This window comes from Marmota flaviventris, chromosome 2, assembly GCF_047511675.1.
Source record: "Marmota flaviventris isolate mMarFla1 chromosome 2, mMarFla1.hap1, whole genome shotgun sequence".
NCBI lineage: Eukaryota > Metazoa > Chordata > Mammalia > Rodentia > Sciuridae > Marmota > Marmota flaviventris.
Window position 1 is genome coordinate 114,817,196 of NC_092499.1, and position 26,249 is coordinate 114,843,444.

General features: G+C 35.8%; 1 protein-coding gene across 2 annotated transcripts in view; it reads left to right on the plus strand.

Annotated features, from left to right (window-relative positions):
- Nucleotides 1–26,249, plus strand: part of Glce (glucuronic acid epimerase) — a 106,518-nt gene that overhangs the window by 43,221 nt on the left and 37,048 nt on the right. The window contains exon 2 of one of the 2 annotated variants that reach the window (XM_071608431.1): nucleotides 13,630–13,718. The exons of the other annotated variant lie outside the window; for it this stretch is intronic. The gene's annotated coding sequence lies outside the window, so the exon portion shown is untranslated. The remainder of the gene's footprint in view (nucleotides 1–13,629; nucleotides 13,719–26,249) is intronic. 2 annotated transcript variants of the gene reach the window in all.

Genomic DNA, 26,249 nt, shown 5'->3' on the forward strand with positions numbered 1-26,249 from the left:
GCCCGACCCCACAGTATGTAGATCGTAGCCAACTTTTTCTTCTATCAGACGGCGTGTCTCTGATTTGATATCAAGCTCCTTGATCCATTTTGAATTAACTTTTGTGCATGGCGAGAGAAAGGGATTCAGTTTCATTTTGTTGCATGTGGATTTCCAGTTTTCCCAGCACCATTTGTTGAAGATGCTATCCTTCCTCCATTGCATGCTTTTAGCCCCTTTATCAAATATAAGATAGTTGTAGTTTTGTGGATTGGTTTCTGTGTCCTCTATTCTGTACCATTGGTCCATCTGCCTGTTTGGTACCAGTACCATGCTGTTTTTGTTACTATTGCTCTGTAGTATAGTTTGAAGTCTGGTATCGCTATACCGCCTGATTCACACTTCCTGCTTAGCATTGTTTTTGCTATTCTGGGTCTTTTATTTTTCCATATGAATTTCATGATTGCTTTCTCTATTTCTACAAGAAATGCCGTTGGGATTTTGATTTTGATTGCATTAAACCTATAGAGAACTTTTGGTAATATCACCATTTTGATGATGTTAGTTCTGCCTATCCATGAACAGGGTATATTTTTCCATCTTCTAAGATCTTCTTCTATTTCTCTCTTTAGGGTTCTGTAGTTTTCATTGTATAAGTCTTTCACCTCTTTTGTTAGGTTGATTCCCAAGTATTTTATTTTTTTTGAAGATATTGTGAATGGAGTGGTTGTCCTCATTTCCATTTCAGAGGATTTGTTGCTGATATACAGGAATGCCTTTGATTTATGCATGTTGATTTTATATCCTGCCACTTTGCTGAATTCATTTATTAGCTATAATAGTTTCTTTGTAGACCCTTTTGGGTCTGCTAGGTATAGAATCATATCATCTGCAAATAGTGATAATTTAAGTTCTTCTTTTCCTATTTTGATGCCTTTAATTTCTTTCGTCTGTCTAATTGCTCTGGCCAGTGTTTCGAGAACGATGTTGAACAGAAGTGGTGAAAGAGGGCATCCCTGTCTTGTTCCAGATTTTAGAGGGAATGCCTTCAATTTTTCTCCATTCAGAATGATGCTAGCCTGAGGCTTAGCATAGATTGCTTTTACAATATTGAGGTATGTTCCTGTTATCCCTAGTTTTTCTAGAGTTTTGAACATAAAGAGATGCTGTACTTTGTCGAATGCTTTTTCCGCATCTATCGAGATGATCATATGGTTCTTATTTTTATGTCTATTGATGTGGTGAATAACATTTATTGATTTCCGTATATTGAACCAGCCTTGCATCCCAGGGATGAATCCTACTTGATCATGGTGCACAATTTTTTTGATATGTTTTTGTATCCGATTTGCCAGAATTTTATTGAGGATTTTTGCATCTAGGTTCATTAGAGATATTGGTCTGAAGTTTTCTTTCTTTGAAGTGTCTGTGTCTGGTTTAGGTATCAGGGTGATGTTGGCCTCGTAGAATGAATTTGGAAGTTCTCCCTCTTTTTCTATTTCCTGAAGTAGCTTGAAAAGTATTGGTATTAGTTCCTCTTTAAAGGTTTTGTAAAATTCTGCTGTATACCCATCTGGTCCTGGGCTTTTCTTAGTTGGTAGTCTTTTGATGGTTTCTTCTATTTCCTCGATTGATATTGGTCTGTTTAGGTTGTCTACATCCTCCTGACTCAATGTGGGCAGATCATATGACTTAAGAAATTTATCTATGCCTTCACTATCTTCTAATTTATTGGAGTATAAGGATTCAAAATAATTTTTGATTATCTTCTGTATTTCTGAAGTGTCTGTTGTGATATTGCCTTTTTCATCCCATATGCTAGTAATTTGAGTTCTCTCTCTTCTTCTCTTCGCTAGCATGGCTAAGGGTCTGTCGATTTTGTTTATTTTTTCAAAGAACCAACTTTTAGTTTTGTCAATTTTTTCAATTGTTTCTTTTGTTTCGATTTCATTAATTTCAGCTCTGATTTTAATTATTTCTTGCCTTCTACTTCTTTTGCTGTTGTTTTGCTCTTCTTTTTCTAGGATTTTGAGATGAAGTATGAGATCATTTATTTGTTGGTTTTTTCTTTTTTTAAGGAATGAACTCCAAGCAATGAATTTTCCTCTTAGAACTGCTTTCAATGTGTCCCATAGATTCCGATATGTTGTGTCTGTGTTTTCATTTATCTCTAAGAATTTTTTAATTTCCTCCTTGATGTCTTCTATAACCCATTGATCATTCAGTAACCTATTGTTCATTCTCCAAGTGATGTATGCTTTTTCCTTCCTTCTTTTATCGTTGATTTTCAGTTTCATTCCATTATGATCAGATAGGATGCATGGTATTATCTCTACTCCTTTATATTGTCTAAGAGTTGCCCTGTGACATAATATATGATCTATTTTTGAGAAGGATCCATGTGCTGCTGAGAAAAAAGTGTAACTGCTTGATGTTGGGTGGTATATTCTATATATGTCAATTAAGTCTAGGTTATTCATTGTGTTATTGAGTTCTATAGTTTCCTTATTCAGCTTTTGTTTGGAAGATCTGTCCAGTGGCGAGAGAGGTGTGTTGAAGTCTCCCATGATTATTGTATGGTGGTCTATTAGACTCTTGAACTTGAGAAGAGTTTGTTTGATGAACATAGCTGCACCATTGTTTGGGGCATATATATTTATGATTGTTATGTCTTGTTGGTGTGTGGTTCCCTTAAGCAGTATGTAGTGTCCCTCTTTATCCCTTTTGATTAACTTTGGCTTGAAATCTATTTTATTTGATATGAGTATGGACACTATGGACACTCCTGCTTGTTTCCGAAGTCCATATGAGTGATATGATTTTTCCCAACCTTTCACCTTCAGCCTATGTATGTCTTTTCCTACCAAATGCGTCTCCTGTAGGCAGCATATTGTTGGGTCTTGTTTTGAGATCCATTCTACTAGCCTGTGTCTCTTAATTGGTGAGTTTAAGCCATTAACATTTAGGGTTATTATTGAGATATGGGTTGTTGTTCCAGTCATATTTGTTTATTTATGTTACTAAACATGGTTTGTTTTCCTCTTTGATTATCCCTTTACTGTCCTACCTCCCACTGTTGGTTTTCATTGTTATTTTCCATTTCCTCTTCCTGTAATGTTTTGCCGAGGATGTTTTGAAGAGATGGTTTTCTAGCTGCATATTCTTTTAACTTTTGTTTGTCGTGGAAGGTTTTAATTTCATCTTCCATCCTGAAGCTTAATTTCGCTGGATACACAATTCTTGGTTGGAACCCATTTTCTTTCAGTGTTTGAAATATGTTATTCCAGGATCTTCTAGCTTTCAGAGTCTGTGTTGAAAGATCAGCTGTTATCCTGATTGGCTTGCCCCTAAATGTAATCTGCTTCCTTTCTCTTGTAGCTTTTAAAATTCTCTCCTTATTCTGTATGTTGGGCATCTTCATTATAATGTGTCTACGTGTGGATCTCTTATGATTTTGCACATTCGGCGTCCTGTAGGCTTCTAGAATTTGGGATTCTGTCTCATTCTTCAAGTCTGGGAAATTTTCTCGTATTATTTCATTGAATAAATTGCTCATTCCTTTGGTATGGAGTTCTATACCTTCCTGTATCCCAATGACTCTTAAGTTTGGTCTCTTAATGTTATCCCATATTTCTTGGATGTTCTGCTCATGGTTTCTTAACAGTCTTGCTGAGCTGTCTATGTTCTTTTCAAGTTGAAATACTTTGTCTTCATTGTCTGATGTTCTATTTTCTAAGTGTTCTACTCTGCTGGTAGTATTCTCAATTGAGTTTTTAAGTTGGTTTATTGCTTCCTGCATTTCTAGGATTTCTGTTTGTTTGTTTTTTATAACCTCTATCTCCCTGTAAGTTGATCCTTTGCTTCCTGGATTTGTTTGTGTAATTCCTTGTCGAAGTGATCTTTCATTGTCTGATTTTGCTGTCTAATGTCTTCCTTGATACTCCAGATCATCTGAAGCATATATATCCTGAATTCTTTATCTGACATTCCATCTGCTGCAGCTGTTACCTCTTCTAAAGTTGAGTTGACCTGCATTGCTTGTAGTCCTTTCTTTCCTTGTCTTTTCATACTGCTTGCGTTTCTTTCTTCTTGGTGAAACTGTTGTGTTTTTGAAATTTCCCCCCCCCCATATATTTATATTGCTCTTGTATAGTTGAAAAGTCTCCCTTGCAGGGGCGGGGGCTCTGCTCTGCCCCTCCTCCAATTGGTGTGAGGTGTCTACCATGCCCGCAGACCCCTGGGCCTGATCCGCCGTTCTGTCGCAGGTCTGCCTACCTTGCAGGTGGGGGTGAAGGCTCTGCCCTGCCCCTCCTACCACGCCCGGGGACCGCTAGGCCTGATCTGCAGGTTGGTCGCCGGTCTGCCCACCTTGCGGGCACGGGTGTCAGTTCCGCTCCGCCCCCACTCCAATTGGGGTCACTTGACCACCACACAGGCGGGCCGCTGGGCCTGATCTGGGCACGGGCGAAGGCTCTGCTCTGCCCCTACTCCAGTTGGGGTGAAGTGTGTACCACGCTGGCAGGCCGCTGGGCCTGATCCGCCAGTCTGTCGCAGGTCTGCTTACCTTGCCGGCGCGGGCGGCGGCTCTGCCCTGCCCCTCCTACCACGTCTGCAGACCGCTGGGCCTGATCTGCAGGTTGGTCGCAGGTCTGCCTACCTTGCGGGCGCGGGCGGTGGCCCCGCTCCTCCCCTCTGGCTCGACGACAAAGCGAGAGAGACTCGGGTATCTGTGACTCACCCTCCCTACCAGGGGACCAACTGTTTCCGTCGCCGCTGGCACCGATGAAGTTCTCTCCTCGGCCGCTCTCCGATGACATCAGATCTCTGCCATGCTGGCATCCCCTGTTCTATGGCTGAATCCCATTTTCTTCTCTTCCAATAGGCGGAGCTGTGCCCTCTGAGCCGAGCTTCTGCCCTCTATGTGCTGACAGAAATCCCTGTACGGTGGATCCTGGGAGTCTCTCCTAGTCCTTCACTTTTTAACTCAGGCCTTGCAGCTTAGGAACTTTACAATGCCTGGTCTTTTACATTTTAACTCAGGCTTTGCAGTTTAGAAGCAGCTTAGAAACTTTACCCTTTCAGTTTCATGGAGCCTATGCCAAAAAACCAAAAGAAAGGAAGAAAAGAAAATAATTGAGGTATTCTTGATTCTTTTGAAAAGGAGGGAGAACCTTCCACGTTTATTAACATTAAAATATAGGAATTACTTAAATATATTCAGTGTCACAGAGAGACAGATGGAATTTACTATTTTACTAAAAAGTGTGGACAGGTACATACATCATTGGAAATCAGACTTGGGTTATTAAAGCAGCCTTTGTTTGATAAATTGAACTCTACTGAGAAAATTTTATGAAGCAATAAGCATATAGATTTGCAGTAGGTATTCTTTTTAATGGATATTGAAACTAAACTGACCTTAGTGAACTATTATAGATAATACCACAAATAGCTTCAGTTAGAAATAATATGATACCAGATCTAAGTAATTTTTTCCCCAAAATCTGTTTCTGGGGAAAATAAACCTAAATTCTTGAAGCAGACCATTTCACTTCTAATTGAATGTAATATTAAGAGAACAAAAGGCCTTCAGGCAAAAATTGTTCCTTACAGAGGCTTTTTGTCTTCCATTTTAAATTAGAATACTTGTGAGCTGGCTTTTTAAAAAGTGTTCAGGAGAGTTATTATCTTAGTACATACTTTTATTTAAATTAATTACTGTAATACATGGATTTTTTGTGACCACATGTATATATAGCATAATGGTACATTGGAAATTTATAGTATTACTATATTAGTTAAGGTAAGATAAATAAACTCTTTTAGAAGAATAGAATTACTTCTGAAGTATTATGTTTTCTGGCTTATATACTTGCTTCCTTGTTTCCTACTTACCCAAATAAGTAACTGTCTTTTTTCTAATAATAAAAATGGAGATAAATTTTCAGAATGCTGTCTATACATTGAATTAATCATATCCCTCACTGCATTCTATATGGACTGTAAGTAATTCTTTTTTTTAATATTTATTTTTTAGTTGTAGTTGGATACAATATCTTTAATTAATTTATTTATTTTTATGTGGTGCTGAGGATCAAACCCAAGGCCTCACCCATGTAGGCGAGCGCTCTGCTGCTGAGCCACAACCCCTGCCCCCAAATCATTATTCTTTAACAAAAACATTTAATGAAGGTTCTTTTATGATGTTATTAAGCAGATGTCAGGATTTACTCTTCAATTAGTGGAATTATGGTTGTTGGCTGATTAGAATCCTTTGCAGGATACACTGCCTAGAAGAAATAACATTTCCTCTATTGATTCCTAATGATTTTATGTGTCAAGACTGAGCTAAGAAACTTTGTCAGTTGCTGTGTCTTAAAAGTAGGCAGAATAAACAAGAGGATTTTTAAAGACTGTAAAATCCAAACTAAATATCCTAGAAAAGCCTTGATGACTTAAAGAAAGGCTTTTTAATTATCAGGAAAAAAAATTTAAATGAACATGCAGTAAAACTGGCTTTACCTATGTACAGTTAATACATTTCATCAGGTATATAGAATTATTTAACTACCATCACAGTCCATATGCAGAACAGTACCATTAGTTCCAAAAACTCTTTCGAGCTCTCTCCCTATGTGGTCATACCCTCCCCTTGACTCCCAATTCCTGGCAGCCACTCTTTTCACTTTTGCCTTTTCAGAAATGGCCGTTAAATGGAATTATATATTATGAGCCATTTGAAACTGTTATGTATGCATTTACTGAGCATAATGCTATTTAGGATTATTGTAAGTTATTTTGTATATTCATATTTCATTCCTTTTTTATTGATGAGTAGTGTTTAGTTGTATGGCACCACAGTTTATTTGTTCATTAATTAAAGAGTATTTGGGTTGTGTCCAGTTTTTAACTTTTCTGAATAGAGCTGCTATAAACATTTATGTACAGGATTTTGGCTAAATATGAATTTTCTTTTCTCTTGGATGAAAATACACAGGGATGGGTTTGCTGGGTCATGTGGTAAATGTTTATATTTAACTTTGTAAAAGACTGCTACCCTGTTTTCTAAAATGACTATGCCAGCTGGATGTGACAATGCACACTTATAATCCCAGCTTTTCAGGAACCTGAGGCAGAAGGACTGGAAGTTTAAGGTCAACCTGGACAACTTAGTGAGACCCTATTTAAAAATTTAAAAAGGGTTAGGAAGTTACTCCGTGGTAGAGTGTTTGAGTAGTATGTGCAAGGCCCTGGGTTCATTTCCCAGTACTGCTAAATAAATAGATAACCATAGCATTTTGTATTACTATCATAAGTAAGTGTTCTTCTTGTTCTGCATTTTTGTCAGCACTTAGTATGGTCATTCTTTTTAATTTGAACTGTTCTAATTGATTTTATATTGCTATCTAATAATGTTTATAATTCACATTTTCCTAATAGCTAAACATCAAATTCTTTTTTTCTTCCATACAAACTATATCCTTTTTGGTGAAGGGTCTGTTCAAGACTTTTGCCCATTTTTCAATAATAACAAATTTTTTATTTTGGAGCAATTTTAAATTGATAGAATAGTTATAAAGATAATACAAATATAAAGAGAATTGCATTACGTTCCTCATACATCATCCCCTAAAGTCAACATTTTTACAAAACCAAGGGCGTTTATCAAAAAGCAAGAAACCAACATTGGTACCTTAACATTTACCAAACTCCAAATTCCAAACTCAGATTTCCCATTACCCTCCTTTTGTTCTGGGATCCAAGCCAGGATTCCACACTGCATTTGTCTTATCTCCTTAGTTGCCAACAGTTTCTCAGTCTTTCCTTGTTTTTCATGACCTTGATAGTTTTGAGTATAAGTCAAGTATTTTGTAAAATGTTCTGCAATTTGCATTTGTTTTTCTTATATTTACACTCCAGTTATGGATTTTAAAGAATAATAGCAGAGAAATAAAGTGTACTTCTCCTCCCATCTTTTCAGGGAATATGTGATGACAACATCACTTGGTAAGATAGTATTTGCCTGGTTTCTCCTCTGCAAATTTGTCTTTCTGTATTCTATTCTTTGGAAATGAGTTTCTGATTTCAGCCCACGTTTAAGAGGTAGGATATTAAGTTTTATATTATGGGTAGAATGTATCTATATACCTTATTAGGAATCCTATAAGGAAACTTTTGTTCCTTCTCTTCCATTTATTTATTTAATCACTATGTCACTACATGTACTCATTACATTGGTTTATTTTATTCTAATACAGAGTATCCCATTTATGATGGTTTGACTTACAAATTCTTCAACTTTATTATGGTGCAGATGTATACCTATACAACTTTTCTGCTTTTCCATTTTCAGTATATGCATGCAACAAAATATATATGAGGTACTCAATACTTCATTATTAAATAGGTTTTTGGGGCTGTGGCTCAGTGGTAAGAGTGCTTGCCTCGCATGTGTAAGGCACTGGGTTTGATCCTCAGCACCACATTAAATAAATAAATAAATAAATAAATAAAATGTTGTGCCTATCTGTTGAGAGCCACAGCCGAAGGGGCCCCAGCAAACTTCCAGCTGCCGGCTGATGATTGGCTCACAGCGGCCCCAGCAACATCTAGCTGATTGGCTCCTCTGCGGGGATGCTCATTGGGCTGTTTCCCTGCCCTTTCAGACCACGGAGCTGCTCATTGGGGGACTTTTTTGGCTCCGCCCACGTGACCCAGCCAATTGGCCTCAAGAGCAGGAGGATTGGGGGAGGTGGAGAGAAGCTTGTGTGGGAGAGAGAGGCTTGTGGAAAGCCGGTGGTGGCAGTTGAGGCTCTGAGGGTTTTTCCTGAGAGGCTGTTTTGTTTGGCGTGTGTGGTTCTAAAAATAAAGTTAGTTTCTTTTGACAAGTGGCTCCTGATTGTGCCCAGCCAGACTGCGGCACCTATCTACAGCTAAATACACACACGTATTATACATATATATTTATTTTAAAAATAAAATAGGTTTTGTGTTAGAAGAAGTTGCCCAGTTGAATGCTAATCTAAGTGTTCTGAGCACATTTAAGGTAGGCTAAGATCAGCTCGAATGTTCAGTAAGTTACTTGTATTAAATGCATTTTAACCTAGGATATTTTTAACGTATGTTGATTTTGTGGGTATGTAACGCTCATCATAAGTCAATGAGTATGTTGCTTATTTTGTTAAAATTGTTCTAGTGTTAGTTTCTCTCTCACATTCAAATGTCAAATGTTCTTTTTTTCATACTTACTTGATTTCTGGCACTACAAAATAATACAGACTGTTGTATATTTTCTTAATGCTAAAACTACTAGAATGACCATTTCCCCAAAGATATACAGATTCCTTGTATCGGAGAATTGTGTTAAGAAACCAGTTTCTGGATGCTGGGTAGGCTTATTGCTATTGAAATATCACTGTTTCTAGACCTTCTCAGGAGACACAGCTAGGAGGTACAGGTGTGTAGTATGCTAGCCTATATATCTATACACATGTATAATTGTTTGTTTCCACCCAAATTCATGTGTGTGATTTGAAACCCAGTACCAAAGCATTCATTCTAGGCTTCTCCATCTTGATTATCTGTAACTTTCCTCTTGAAAAGTGAGAAACTCAGTTTCCATCATCCATTTACTTATTTGTTCCATTCTAGTAAAGCAAATCAGAATCTTTAACAACGTGAAATAAATGTGCCCTAACCTCTTCAGTGAGGTTTTAATTTATAATATAGTTAAAATTCATTTGTCACAGACTGCAGTTTGTTTTGAAACTCCACCAACATCTTAGTTGACTTTTTTTTTTTTTTTGGTAAATTGATTTTTTAAAAAATTTGCATTTATTAAACTTCTGTCTTTTTGTTACATAGTTATGTGTTTTGACAAATGCATAGGGTCATACACAGACCATACAAATTTCATCACACTAAAATTTCCCCAGCATATCCTCTTTGTAGTCAGTTGCTCCTCTCTCTTCCAACCCCTGACAACCACTAATCTCATTTCTTTTCCTATAGAGTGTCATACGAATGTAATCATATCTTGGTTTTCCTTCACTTAGCAAAATACATTTAAGATTTATCCATGTTTCAGGAATCAAATAGTTCATTTCTTTTTATTCCTGTATGAGGTTCTGTTGTATCAGTATACCACAGTTTATTTATTCACACATTGAAGAACATTTGGACTGCTTCTAGTTTTTGATGATTATGAATAAAGCATCATTAAGAATTCATGTACATGGGCTGGGGATGTGGCTCAAGCGGTAGTGCACTCGACTGGCATGCATGTGTGCGGCCTGGGTTCGATCCTCAGCAGCACATACCAACAAGGATGTTGTGTCCACCGGTAACTAAAAGATAAATATTAAAAAAAATTCTCTCTCTCTCTCTCTCTCTAAAAAAAAAAAGAATTCATGTACAGATTTTTTGGTGAATATAAGTTATTAGTTCTCTTGAGTAAATAGCTAGAAATTCAGTTGCTGGGTAATAGAGTAAGTGTGTACTTTAACTTTATAAGAAAGTGCCAAACTGTTTTTGAAAGGAGTTGTGCCATTTTTCATTCTCACTAGAAATGAATGATAGTTTCTATTGCTCTGCATCCTTGGTAGCCTTTGGTATTGCCAGGTTTTTGGTATTTTATTTAAAATTTAGTTATTCTAATCCATGAGCTTTTGCTCATACTTAAATTTTTTTCTTACTTTGGAGTTTTGAGAGTTAATATATTCTGGCAGGTTCTTTATTTTACATGTGATTTACAAATATTACCTCCCTGTCTGCAGTTTATTTATCATAAAGATATCATGCCAAAGCAAAAGTTTTTAATTTTAGTAAAGTCAACTTATTACTTTTTATTATATGGATTGTGGTTTATGCCTAGTTCCAGATCACAAGGATTTTGTCATCTCTTTGTGTGTGTTTCATATTTTACATTTTGATTTATGATTCATTTTGAGTTAACTTTTGTATAATGTGAGAAGTTTAGGTCAAGTTTTCCTTTTCTCTTTGCATTTAGATACTCAGTTGTTCCAACACCATTTGTCAAAAGACTGTCCCTTGCACCTTTATCAAAATTCATTTGGGCCAGGCACAGTGTCACAGGCTTGTAATCTCAGCAGTTCAGGAGGCTGAGGTAGGAGGATTGCTAGTTCAAAGCCAGCCTCAGCAAAAGCGAGGCACTAAACAACTCAGTGAGACCTTGTCTCTAAATAAAATACAAAATAGAGCTGGGGATGTGGCCCAGTGGTCAAGTACCTCTGAGTTCAGTCTTCTGGTACCAAAACAAAACAAAGTCAGTTGGCCATGTTTATGGATATCTGTTTGTGGACATTCTACTCTATTTCATTGATTGGTATGTCTTTACCATTACCAATACCACATTGTCTTGGTAAGTGAGCTGAAGTCCTTAAAATTAAATAGTATAATTTCTTCAATTTTATTTTCTTTTAAATGGTTTTGGTTACTCTAGGTCTTTTGCTTTTTTATATTAACTTTAAAATCAGCTTCTAATATAACTACAAAAAAATCTGGAATTTAGATTGTAGTTGTATTACATCTGTAGACCAGTTTGGGGAAAATTAACTTCTTTTTACTGAATTGAGTTTTCCAGTCTAATAAACACAGTATTTCCTTCTATATATTTGGTATTCTTTGACTTATTTCATCAAGATTTTGTAGTTTTTAGCATGTAGATCATGTGTATGTATTATTATATTTATACATCTAAGTGTTCATTTTTATAGAGCTATTTTGAATGGTATAATTTTGAAATTTGGGGTTCCAATTGCTAATGTGTAGAAATGTGGTTGATGTTGACCTTATATTCTTTGACCTTAATAAAGTTATTTATTAGTTCTAGTAGGTTGTGTGTATATTTGTATTCCTTGAAATTTTCTGTATAATATCATTTGCAAATAGTTGTCTTTCTTCCATACCAATCTTATCAGTCTGGTGTTACTTCTTTTTAAAATATTTGGACAGTTAAATGAAACCACATGCACCTGGTTGTTTCCATTTTTTTTAAAAAAGGTTTTTACCTATAGAATCCATTTATTCAATAATTATGAAACTATGCAGATTCCATTTAGTCAATAGTTATGAAATTATGCAGCTTATATCCTGAATGAGTATTGGTACTTTGTGATTTCAGGGAATTGATTCATTTAATCTAAGTTGTTAAATTTGTGTGCATAGAATTGTTCATAGTATACCCTTATTATCATTTAAATGTTTGTGGGGTTTGCAATAAGATTTCCTCGTTTTGTTTTTGTCAGTCTTGCAAGGAAGACTGGTGTTGATTTTTTTTTTTTTTAATGAGCCAGATTTTGTTTTATTGATTTTTCTGTATTATTTTACACTTTTTAATTTCTTTGATTTCTTCTATTTCATTCCTTCTGTTTGCTGGTGTTTAAGTTGCTCCTCTTTTTCTTGTTTTTAAAGTAGAAGTGTAGATTATTAATTTTGCCATTAGTTTTCTAATAAAAATATTTTTAATGCCATAAATTATCCACTAAATACTACTTTACTTACATTTTATCCACTGGTTGAATCTATCATGCAGAACCTATATATAGAGAGAGGGTAGACAGTATTACATACCTTATGATATACATGTTATATTCATTTTACATTGAATTTTTTATACATTTTGTTAAAAATGTTTTTACTTATATAAGCTTTCTTTTTCCTTGCTAGCATTTGAGTGTAACAAGTTCAAAAAAACTCTTCATTTTCCCCCCGAATCTCTTCTCTCTGTTGTTCAGGTTGGATAACTTCTATCAGTAGTAAATTCCCTGATTTTTTTTTTCTTCTGTCATCTCTATTCTGTTGAGTTTATTTAATAAACTTTTTATTTTGGTTATTGATATTTTTCAATTTCCAAGATTTCCATTAGATTCTTTTTTATATTTTCTGTTTCTTTGCTGAGCCTTCCTATCTTTCTACTTGTTTCAAGAATGTTCTTGCTTGTTGAAGCACTTTGTGATAATTACTTTAATATCTTCATCAACAATTCCAACATCTGTTCTTGGTGTTGGCATTTTTCCCCAGACAAGTTGAAATTTTCCTGTTTTTTTTTTTTTCTAGTAATTTTGGATTATATCCTGAATATTTAACTACATAATATGAGATTTTGGATCTTGTTTTAAATCCAATGCAGAATGTTGATGTATTTGTTTTAGTAGGCAGTCCACCCAGTTAGGTTCTGACTGCAAGTTCTCCCTCAGAGTTTTAGGACTCCATTGCTACTGTTGCTGCAGCTGCCACACATGGCTGGGCTGAGAGAATGGAAAGAAAAGGGAAAGAAAAAAGATTTCCACATTTTCTTGTGAATGTTAGAAGACTATTTTCCCTCTCTTCTAGTCACAGCTAGAGGGCCTCCCCTGAAGCTTTCCATTTGGACTGCTCTAGTTCAGGCTGGATGATACCAGAGGGGATCAAAATGGTAACCTATCATTGCATCAGTGGTACTTTAAATTCTGATGCTCTTATACAATCTGCCTGCTACTGTTTACTTTTTAGAGTTCTTAAGTAGCTGTTCCAGGCATTCTATCCAGGTTTTGTAGCTATGTGCACTTGGAGAGGCAGGTTGGAGTGTGATTACTCCATTTTATCTGCAACTGGAACCTGACTTAAAAGTTTCCAATTTTGTTTCTCTAGGAATTTAACAAGAAACAAATTTTGATTCAACTATATTTTGAATTGAAGCCAGAAATATATTAGAGTTTAGATTCTTTCATTTGATTAAGGTAAGATTACTTAATAAAATATTATTGTACCCTTTATATTTTAATGTTTTATTAGCATTTTAATTTCCTAGTCTAACTGGAGATTCTGAGCTCAGAAAAAAATTTCATGGTCCCTTTATCATTTAAATACTTGTAACAACTATCAGATGGAAGTGAAACATGATTTTATGTTCACTGAAAGTGTTATGTATTGAAAATCAATTTTTTTTTGCCTATAGTAGAAATTAGCCCTGGCCACCTATTTTGTAAATAATGTTTTAATGGCTCATAGCCACACCCCTTTATTACATACCATCTATGGCTACCTTAGCATTATTGTGGAAGAGTTCATTAGTTGCAATAGTGTCTGTAGACTTCACATGCCTAAAATCTGGCTCTTGAGGAAAGTTTGCTCTTGGCCTAGAATATTGAATCGTGATATCTTACTGTACTGTGTAATTATGTGTGAAATGATAGCTGATTTTAGTTTTCAGTAAGGGTTGTCATATAAAAACTAACTCAAAATTTGAATATGTATGTTAAGAAATGTATATATCTACACCAAACCTAGCATCTTTGAAGTGAAATATCTATATAATTTTTTAGAGGAGATATTAGTTTTCTGGAATAATTGGTTTTAAAAGTAAGACCTAATACTAGCAGTTACATGTCATGGGTTTATTTCTGACTATAACTCTTAATTTTGCTTATATTTTCAAAAAAACAAAAAAGTTTATATGATAAAGGTCAGGCTTGTTCCTGCTCTAAAAATGTATTCATATAAATTAATTATATTTTACCTTTTCTAGCAGATTTTGAAGCTGGTAATATTTTGGTATTAATGATTATATGCTTTTAATATCTGACCTAATATAAAATAATTGGTTTACAAGAGTTTTTAAAATGAAAAGAATTGCAATTATATTACCATTTATAACTACATTAGTGGGTAAAGTTGGAATTGCGTTACTCTGTGAGATTTAAATTGAATCATTTATATAGTTGGCCCTATATATCTATGAGTTCTGCTTTGGCAGATTCAACCAACCTTAAGTCAAAAACATTCTCAAAAAAATTTGTACAAACTTAATTTTCATATGATTATTCCCTAAATAGCTATAGTATAACAACTATTAACATAGCATTTACATTGTAGTCGATATTATAAGTAATCTTGAAATGATTTACAGTTATAGGTGGGTATGTGTAGGTTATGTCATATGCTGTGCCACTTTATGTAAGGCACTTCAGCATCCACATATTTTGGTATCCTTTGGTGGGGGGTGGTACTGAACTCATCCCTGGTGGATATTGAGAGTTGAGTTTACTTGTTTGTGATTACTGAAATAATAAGTATTCAAAACTTGAAATAGAAGAAAATAAAATTTGAGCTTAGAAAGTATAAAATGTTTACCATGTTTCTTAGGAATCTCAGCTGAAGGGGACAAAAATCATATTGTAAAAGTGTGCCATATTCAATGTAAAGGAATTTCTCTGTTTGGAGCATTAAAATCAGCAGGGGTGGGTATCTTAGTTTTGTTTGTTTTCGTTTTTGTTTTTTGGTTTTTTTTGCGAGTTTCCAAGTAATTTTTTTTAAGTAAGTTTCTATAATCTTCATCTTGTAAAGTGCTATTCCATTTTAAAAACAGTCTCTTTTTGTTTTGTTTCTTTATTGAGACAAGGTCTTTCTGTGTTGTGTAAGCTGGCCTTGAACTCCCACGTTAGCCTCACAAGTACAGCTGAGACCACAGGTGTGCACTATCAGGCCCAGCTGGAAAAAAGCTTATTTTATATCATAATTTATATCATAAAAGCAGCTTATTTTATGCCTAAACTGATATATATTTGGTTTCTTAATAGACTAGTATAAGGTATCTTTGTTAGCTTGTAATCTTACAAGGCATTTTTAAAACTTTATAAAGTTTGCTTTTTATAAGGTAAAATCTGGCGATTTTAAAAAAAACTGCATCTTTTATACTATCATGCATTTCACATTTAAATTAGTATGGACTTTAGAATGCTCATACATTTGAATTATGAAAGATAATAAAATTAAGTTGTAGAAGAGATGAGAATCTTGATAGCTTTAGTATGTTAATGAGGCATGTTTTGTTTAGCTTTGGTCTAACCTGAATTGAATTTGAAAAGTATCTATCTGATTTGTAGACTGAGACTGATGAATAAAATAATAAATTTATTATGAATAAATACATAAAATTTCCTTTTAAATGATATTAGAAAGTACTTCTAAAATTTTTGCCTGTATCAAAATTGTAGCTTAAGACACATTTTTAAAACTTCTCTGATTTATGTTTCAGTTGTAATTAAAAATAAGATATAGGGAAATAAACCTATAGAGAACTTCACACTGATGTTTTTTCTTCCTTATAACCGTAGATTAGTCAGATTTTTCTAGGTCAGCATAAAATTTTTTATTTTAAAAATCAAATACTGACTTGTTTCCAGTTTGACAGTATCATTAAAATAAAATTTGTTTTAAAAATAGGGCAGAATTTTTCTTTGAATATGCTCCTTGTGTTTTAGAGTGTGTATGACCAGTTTGAAAATAAACCAGGAGATAATTTAAAACACTTTGTTTTAATTGACTATGATGGGGTTTTCTTAAACTTCAAATAATGTTTTTGTTTTTCCAAATGTAGTGTTCATACAGTCATTTTCTATCCAATAGAATTGTTTTGGGAAAAATATAATATTCACTCAGTTTGCTATTAAGAAAGATATACATAGATTGGAAGAGAAGGATAAAGTCTATGACTTTTTTTTTCTTAATGTTAACATCTTATATAACCAAGAAACGGTAATCAAAACTAAAGAAACAATATTGGCTTATTAAACTACAGACTATGAGAATTTCACCAGTTTTTCCATTAATGCCCTGTCCTAGATCTCTTGTTACTTAGTTACTACATTCATATCCTCTTAGCCTCTTCCAATCTCTGACAGTAGTTCCCCAGTCTTGTCTTTCATGACTGCGTACTTTGTTTTCCATGTTATTTCATTTAATCCTTACATTTAATTTACAAAGTAGGTATAATTCATGTTTTACAAATAAGGAAAATATGTCCAAAGGTAAACACAGCCAAGAGTGATAGAGTCAGGATTTGAACCTTTATCTTCTGGGATCTATAGGTCCATGTTCTTCTTCATGACACTCTATTACTTCCCTTAACAAAAGTAATGAAATTTTCTCTAAGCTTTTAGCTTCTGGGGAGGAAACATGTAATTAGGTAAGATTGATAAGATTAACTTGTCCTTATGTAATGTTTTTCTCATCTTTAAGCGTTTCATTTTTTGAAAACCTGTTGTATATGATATCTGAGGAAATGACTGGCATAATACTTGAAGTGCTAATCAGGTGGCTAAATCTCCATTTGCTATTTCAGAAAGGATTCTGTAATGACATTGATCATTAATAGTTCTCTCAAAAACAAAAATCAATTATGAGTCAAAAATAATACACACCTGCTTTGCTGTTAGCAGTTAAAATATCTAAAAAATTCAACACATGTTCAGTAACTTCTTGATAGTCTAATTAAACTCTTAGAAATTATACTTAGTATAATATTTTCAAAGCACACTTGTATAACTGCAAATAATACTTTAAGCTGTTTTGTCAGTAAACTCATTTTATGATAGATCAATAAACTCCATTTGTACAGTGATTAAACCGTCTTTATCTTAATGATATTTTACCTTATAGTAATGTTATACTGTTAAGATTAATGACATTATAAGAGTTTTTCTTAATATTTTTATTATACTAGTGGCCTTTTTGTATACTTACTGTAAATTTAGCTATAGACCAGGCATTACTTAATATTTATTTTCAGCATGATAACATTCTCAAATCAATAAATATAGAAAATATTTCAAGTAGGATGAAACTGTATGAAAAACTTTCTCAGTTTATATATATAAGCAAGCTACAGACTTTTGTTTTAAAAGCAATAAATGTTACTTGACATTTGGTAAGGAAAAAGTCCAACAATTCAGTATTTCTTTTGTAACATTTTAGGGTAAAGTATATTGCAGTACTATGTGTGGCAATATAAAAGCATTACTTAAGTATATTTATGTATTTCTTTTGATGTTGCAGGTAGATCAATAGGGAAAGCATAGCCTTGGTATTCAGAAGAGTTGAGTTCACATGTTAGTCAACCAAAGCTAATTATGTGACTTTGAACAAGTCATTAAACTCTAAATATTAATTTTTTTTTGTTCATTAGCAAAGTAATTAGTAGTTAGGGTTTCTAAGATTATTTTCAACTTAACTATTTTTTGTGGTTCTTCTAATTTTGTATTTTGATAAAAAATACACATAACAAATTTTATTATCTTAACCATTTTTAAGTATTCAGTCCATTCATGATGCCATACATCTGTGAAACTTTGTAACGATTAAAAATAACTGCCCAGTAACTTCCTGCTTCACCTGGCAACCACCATTCTTCTGTCTCTTTCCATGGTTTTGTCTATTCTAAGTACTTCATATAAGTGGAATTATAAGTCATAGAGTATTTTTTTTGACATTGTTATTTCACTTATAAGAATCCTTAAATTATAAGAGTCCTTAAAATTCATCCATTTTGTAGCATATGCCAGAATATTCTTCCTTTTAAAGGTTGAATAATAATAGTCTATTATTGCCGCAGTCTGGCTGGGCACAAATAACCGAGCCACCATGAGGCACTTGTAGGTTCAAACAGGAACTACTTTATTGCCCAAACTCTCACCGGCACTCCACTCGAGTTCCCCGGGAACTCTCCCAGCCCTCAACCGGGCTCCACGAGAACTCAATTGGAACTCCGTGAGAACTCAACGGGAGCTCTGCGAGAACTCAAAAGTAGCGGGAGCCCGAGGCAGCAAGAGCCGCCCTATTGCTGGACAGCAGGGGTCTACATACAACTGAATACACAGCCTGTTTCAATCCAGCATCATCCAGTCACAGAAATTATACACAGCTTAATTATCATCATCTTAATGGCTTGCTGGCATCACCTCTCAACCACTCCTTCTGGCAAAATCCCAGGCACCATCCCGACTCAGCTGTGGCTCTCAACATCTCCCCCTTCTGTTTAAACAACAAGCATGTGGCTTAGGGACCGTGCCTGTCTTAGGTTGTCCAATACTACATATGGTCCTCACCCGACATCGGATGAGCTGACCTCAAGGCGTCAGCCTCCTGTCTTAGGTTGGTACCTTTGCAATTGGATCTTACCCCTCATTGACTACCGGCCCAGCATACAGCCATACTTGTGGATAGGCCTTTGCACCAGTGGGGGGGTGAGGTTCTTTGCCTCACCTCTGTTGGCCCCCAAATATTAGCTGAACGACTATCACAAGCAGAAGGGAGGAGGATACAAAATGCCACAACACCAAGCCAATTGACGGCTCCTTTTGGAAAAATTGTACCACCGATGACACCATCAGCAAAGATACCCCAGCATTACCACAATTCACTGCACCAACAGATAGTTCACAATGCATACACGTGATACATAGTCCAGGCAAGTTCTGCAAGCAGTTCAAAGCAGAGGAATCTATTAATATGTCCATTTCCTCCCAAAGTAAATCGACTTCTTGATTGAGCATCACTTGTTGAGTTACATTATTCATTGATATATCAGTTTATACAGTTTGTTGTGATAGCTATCGCAGAAGCTGTAGTTTGGTTTTATCTTTGTCTTCACTGGCACTGAGATGAAGATAGGAATTCTGGCAATGATGGCTAAAAAAAAATTATGTAACATTCCAGCAGGCACTGAAAAAAAAAAAAAGCAATTTTCTAAACAATTTAGTATCCTGAATAGAATTAGATATAATGAAAAGGAAAGGTGAAAGTAAACAAACAGATCTGTTAACCTTTTTTGTTCACATTTTAAAACAATCCTTAACAGCTGTTTACCCAGTTTAAATTAAACCATTTAAATCACGTGAATAATAAAAAAAAAATTGGATCCATTTTTTCATGAGCGCTCTTCATATATGATATATGGACATACGCACATACAGACATACAACACAAAACACAAGTGTGCACACATAATACAATACATACAACATATATCAATAGTAAAGGCCTTGTAGCTTTTCACAGGTGAAATCCCCATTGCAATGCTCAAAAACTCCACAGTCAAAAAATAGAACTGATAAGAAAAACATTAACCTAGGTCTGTATGAGCTCAAAAAACAAAATAGAACTTCATGATGTGGGAAAGGACAATGATAAAATAGATATTGGAAAAGGCATCCTGGTTACCACCTGGGTTTGATTCTTCTTTTGATATCCCATCCTTCTTCCTGTAACTTGCATATAGGTTTGAAGGTATTCCCACAAGTAAGCCTCAAGGTTTTTTACATTTGAAATAGGCCTTAATGGTGTTCATTATTCATTAGCCTCCAGGTGTGGGAGAACCACTGTCGCAGATGTAAGGATAGCCGAACTGGAGTTCTGGATATCAGCTGTTATGGATTTGAGCCAAATCATCTTCTTTTTGGTCTGTAGAAATTGCTTTAGTTAATCTCTCTGGAATCCAAATTGGCTGCTCTTCTCCCTGTGGAAACACACAAACAGACCTCCAACTCCAGACATTCACTGGGTCAGGACCTTTCCATTGTCCTGTTAGAATATCCTTCCAAAGTACCTTGGGCTTATGTACATTTTTTGGACACATGTTCCTTTCTGCAGCACTAAGCCCTGATGAATCCAAATTTAAAATAGAGTAAAAAGGGTTATTTTAAGTTTATCTTTGGGGGATATATACCCCTTTCCAATTCCCTCTTTTTGCTTTAATAAGTACGTTTTAATAGTTTGATGAGCTCTTTCAACTATGCCTTGTCCCTGTGGATTGTATGGGATTCCTGTTATATAAATAATGCCAAATGATGAGCAAAATTGTTTAAAAGAGGTAGAAGTATAGCCAGGCCCATTATCTGTTTTTAACTGTTTTGGAATGCCCACAGTGGCAAAATTTTGTAAGCAATGAGCTATAATATCTTTAGTTTTTTCTCTGGCATGAACGGAGCCCATCAAAAATCCGGAAGAAGTATCAACTGTAACATGCAAATATTTTAATTTTCCAAATTCTGGCAAATGTGTGACGTTCATCTGCCAAATATGGTTAGGTATCAATCCTCTAGGATTGACTCCAAGATTAACTTGTGGTAAAAAGGTCACACAATTTTGACATTGTTTTATTATTTGTCTAGCTTGTTCCTTAGTTATTTTAAAATGCTTTTTAAAAGTATTTGCATTGACATGGAAGGATTTATGAAAATTTGTAGCTTCTTCTAGCGTAGAAAATATATGTATGTCATGTGTAGTTTTATCTGCTAAATCATTACCCAAACTAAGGGCTCCAGGCAATCTTGTATGTGCCCTGATATGTCCTATAAAGAATGGATCTTTTCTGTCCCAGATTAGACTTTGTATAGTGGAAAACAAAGAGAAAACAGGAGATGAAGGGGAAATCCTACCAGCATCTTCAAGGGATACTATAGCATTAACTATATACTGACTATCGGAAAATAAATACAGAATCTTTAAACATCATAAAAGCTTGTAATACTGCATTAAGCTCCAACTTTTGAGCTGATTTTTTGGGTAGTAAAAATGTGAAGGTTTGATCAGGGGTAACTTCTGCTTCTGTACCATTATTTGACCCAGCAGTGAATATATTTGGAGCATTCATGATAGGTGTTTTTCTTGTCATTTTTGGAAAAACTACAGGATGCTTAGACCAAAAAGACAACAAAGGATTAGTTGGTAAGTGGTTATCAAATGAAACATTAGATTTACACATGATTATTGCCCAAGTATTTAACTCATTAGCTAACTCATCAATTTGATCCATTGTATATGGAGTAATAATTTTATTGGGAGAAATTCCAAACACTCCCTTTGCTGCTTTTATTCCTTTGAGTATTAATTGTCCTACAGCCTCAGGATACCTAGTAAGAATAGTGTTAGGAGAATAAGATAAATGTACCATAATAATGGACCTTCTTGCCAAAATACTCCTGTAGGAATATTTTTTGTTGGTAGTACAATAAATAAGAAAGGAAAACTTATATCAGTTCTATCCAAATGCATATTTTCCATATATGTTTCAATGATTTTTAATGTCTTTCTTGCTTCAGGCATTAACATGCGGGGTGAATTTGGATCTGATGGACCTTTTAGGATATCAAATAAAGGTCCCAACTCTTCTGTTGGTATGCCTAGATAAGGCCTTATCCAATTTATGTCTCCTAATAACTTTTGAAAGTCGTTAAGTGATTTGAGTTGATCTACTCATATTTGAAATTTTGGTGGATGGACCATGGTTGAGGATAATAGAACTCCTAAATAATTAATTGGAAAATTTAATTGTACTTTATTGCTATCTCTAGATTATAATTTTTTAATAAATTTGTAAGTGTGGCATAACATTTTAGCAATGTGTTTTTATCTTTGTGTGCTAATAATACATCATCCATATAGTGAAATATTTGTAGTTCAGGATTTTGATTTCTAAGTGGCTGGATTGCTTTGTTAATATAAATTTGACACATAGTTGGGCTGTTAGCCATCCCTCGAGGGAGTACTTTCCATTCATATCTCTGATCGGGACCTTCATGATTCAGCGCAGGGATAGTAAATGAATTGGAATTGAAAAAAAAAAAAAACAATGTTTATTATCTATAACTAAAACATACCAGGTTTTTGGCAAAGCAGAAAATTGGGGAATCCCCGATTGAGCAGGTCCCATAATAACCATCTCATTATTAATGGCTCTTAAATCTTGCAATAATCTCCATTTACCAGATTTCTTCTTAATGATAAAAATGGGAATATTATGGGGAGATACAGAAGGTTGTATATGTCACTCCGCTAATTGTTGTTTGACCAGGTCATGGGCTGCTTGTATCTTTTCTTTAGTCAGGGGCCACTGAGAAACCCATACTGGTCTTTCTGATTTCTAAGTAATTTGTATTGTCTCAGTGACCCCTCCTGAAAATCCAATCCATGTCTATTTCTTGATCTATTTGTATTGGTGCCACTATACTTTGTCCTTTTTCTCCTAATCCTTTTTTTTTTCCCTAAAACCTTGTCTAGCCATATTAGTGGGCGCATTTGGATTGATGTTATTTGTTAATGTCAAACCTAATTGATCTAGGACATCTTGTCCCCATAAATTTATAGGAAGATGATCCAATACATATGGCTGTATAGTTCATTCACATCCTTCAGGATCCTTCCAATCTAATACCATTGCACTTCTATGGGGATCAGTTGCCACTCCTAGGCCTTGAAGTGTTTGAGTGGCTTGTTGTAACAGCCAATGTTTTGGCCATTCTTAACGAGAGATGATGCTAAGTTCTGCACCTGTATCCAGTAGCCCATTAAATTCATGTCCTTGAATATTTAGTTTTAGCATTGGGCGAGAATCTAAATTTAAAGAAAGCATAGTCCAATCTACACCTGTGGAGCCTATCCCCTGGAAGCTCTTTCTATAGTACAGCTAGAAAATTTGTCATGTAGGCTGGGTATTATTAATAACTGTGCTATTCTATCTCCTGGTGAAATTACTGATATACCCCTTGGAGAACTGGCTATAATTTTTATTTCACCTTCATAATCAGGATCAATTACCCCAGGACTTCTCATAAGTCCTTTTAGAGTAGAAGAACTGCGTCCTAATAATAAGCCTACTGTTCCTCAGGGAAGAGGTTCTTTTACACCTGTGGGAATGATCTGAACTCCCATCTCTGGAGTTAGTACTGCTCTGGTGGAGGCACAGATGTCCAATCCTGCACTCCCTCTGGTTTGTCTAATGAGGGATCTAATGGATAATGTGTCCTGGGCACTATCCTGATGGTGTTGCTGGGTTCCTCCAGTGCCCCGTATATTTGTGGTCGTGGGCCCCGGAGCATTGAGCCCCCCTGTCCGTTTTTTGGCAATGGAGCCCGATGCTTTTCTTCACAATATCGTGGGTAAACACCTGGTCCTTGTCCGTTTTTTGATAACGGGGTACCCTCTATGGTGGTTTGAGAACTGCATTCATTAGCCCAATGTCTCCCTCTATGGCATCGTGGGCAAATACCTGGTACTCTACCCCTTTGATCATATCCAGTTTTGTTAAACCCTCCTCCTATGGAGCAGCTCCTTCTAAAATGTCCTGTTTGTCCACAATTGTAGCATGTTTTTGGCCTGGCACCTAAAGCCTGTTGTACTGCAGCTGCCAAGACTTACCCTTGTTCATTAATGTCTCTACATAATTTAATATATGTGTTTAAATCTCCATGTTTCCATGGTCTAATGGCCTCCCTGCACCATCTATTTGCTTGTTCATAGGCTAGCTGTTTAATTAATGGCATTGCTTGTTCTGTATCCCCAAAAACTCTGGTAGCTATTTGAATAAGCCTATCTACAAATTCAGCGTAAGGTTCATTAGCTCCTTGTATTACCTTAGATAATTGACCTTGTAAATCTCCAAGTCCTTGTAAAGTCTTCCATGCCCTAACCGCATCTGCAGCAATTTGTGAGTATATGGCAGGATCATATCCAATTTGTTGCTGCTGACCGTTTCCTAACAACATCTAGATTTCTCTGATGATAACCGGCTGCTGCATTTCGCCTAGCCGTCTCTGTGCAAAATTCCTGATTGGCAACCTTCCATAACAGATATTGTCCTCCATTTAGCACAGCTTTGCACATACTAGCCCAATCTGCTGGCGTCATGTCCAAGTTGGTAATGGATTCAACCATACTTACAGTGAAGGGTGCTTGAGGACCATAGGTTGTTACAGCCTCTTTCAGCTGCTTCACTGTTTTGAAATCTAGAGCATGGTGAATTCGCTGCCCTCCTGCCATCTCAAATACAGAGCATGCTAATCTTTGAGGTCCTGTCTCAGGATCCCATCTATCAACTATGGGGGGTGGGGGCCACCCAGCATATGTTGTCTCCATAGGTGGAGCTGTTGGTTGGACACTTACGCCCTGTGGTGATAGAAAGGTGTTAGTAGTAGCCTCCTGTTGTAACTTCTCCCCTGATAGCCCTTCCTCCTTTAAATTTTCTTCCTCTGTCTTACTAGCTCGAGAGACCTTCTCTTTTACTTGATCTAACATGTCTTCTACCATAGTCTGAACTGAAAGCTTTGGACTAGGCAAACAAAATCATTTCATCATCCACAATGGCAATGTGCCAACTGGCAGAGTTCCTGGGTTTTTCTTTTCCCTGTCCCTTAAATCTTCACCATGATGGTCCCATTGTGATATATTCAACAACTCCTCCTTTAAAAGCCATGGGCTACATTTTTGTATTGTATCAACGTATGCCCTAACTGTTCTTGGTTTTACTGGGCCAGCCTCCTTCCTCTAACCATTTACTTAACACTCTTTCGGTTTGTTTTTTACTAATTTCTGATCCCATATTTCTACTATAAAGATAACGCAACCCAACAAGATAACACAAAACAAAACCGAAACAGAATGAAACAAAAAGGGAACAAAAATGCATTGTATCAATTTTCCTATTTTCTTGAAATGTATATTCGTGGTCTATCTTTATCTCTTCCTCAGGGCCGAACAACTTTTCTAGCATCCTGTTTATTTCTAGGGGCAGGCAGCTTGAAACAGAAACGTAACAAATCAAAACAAGACACATTGTTTTATTGAAATGGTCACCCATTCTCTCGCCCCCCCCTCAGGGGCGAGCAATTTCACTTATCCCCAACCTGCAGGCGTTCCCCGTACGGGCCACCAAATGCCTCATTCTGCTGGGCACAAATAACCGAGCCGCCACAAGGCACTTGTAGGTTCAAACAGGAACTACTTTATTGCCTGAACTCTCACCGGCACTCCACTCGCGCTCCCCGGGAACTCTCCCAGCCCTCAACTGGGGTTTGTGAGAACTCAACGGGAACTCTGTGTGAGAACTCAAAAGTAGCGGGCACCCAAGGCAGCAGTAGCCGCCCTATTGCCGGACAGCAGGGGTCTGTATACAACTGAATACACAGCCTGTTTCAATCCAGCATCATCCAGTCACAGCAATTATACACAGCTAACTTAATTATCATCATCTTAATGGCTCGCTGGCATCACCTCTCAACCACTCCTTATGGCAAAATGCCAGGCGCCATCCCAACTCGGCTGTGGCTCTCAACATATTATATGTATTTATCACATTTTGCTTATCCATTCAACTGTTGATGGATACCCATTTAGCTGTTGATGGATACATGAGTTGCTTCCGTGTTTTAGGTGTTGCAAATAATGCTGCTATGAACATGGGTGTATGGATATCTCTTTGATATCCTGTTTTCAATTCTTTTGGAAATATATCAAGAAATGGAATTGTTAGATTATAGGGTAACTCTGTTTCTAATTTTCTGAGTGACCACTATACAGTTTTCCATAGTGGTTGTATACCATTTTACATCCCAACCAATAGTGCATAACGGTCCAGTTTCTTGATATCCTCACCAAAACCTGTGATTTTCTGTTTGCTTGTTTGGGTTTGAATGGGCAATTATAATAGGGTGTGAGGT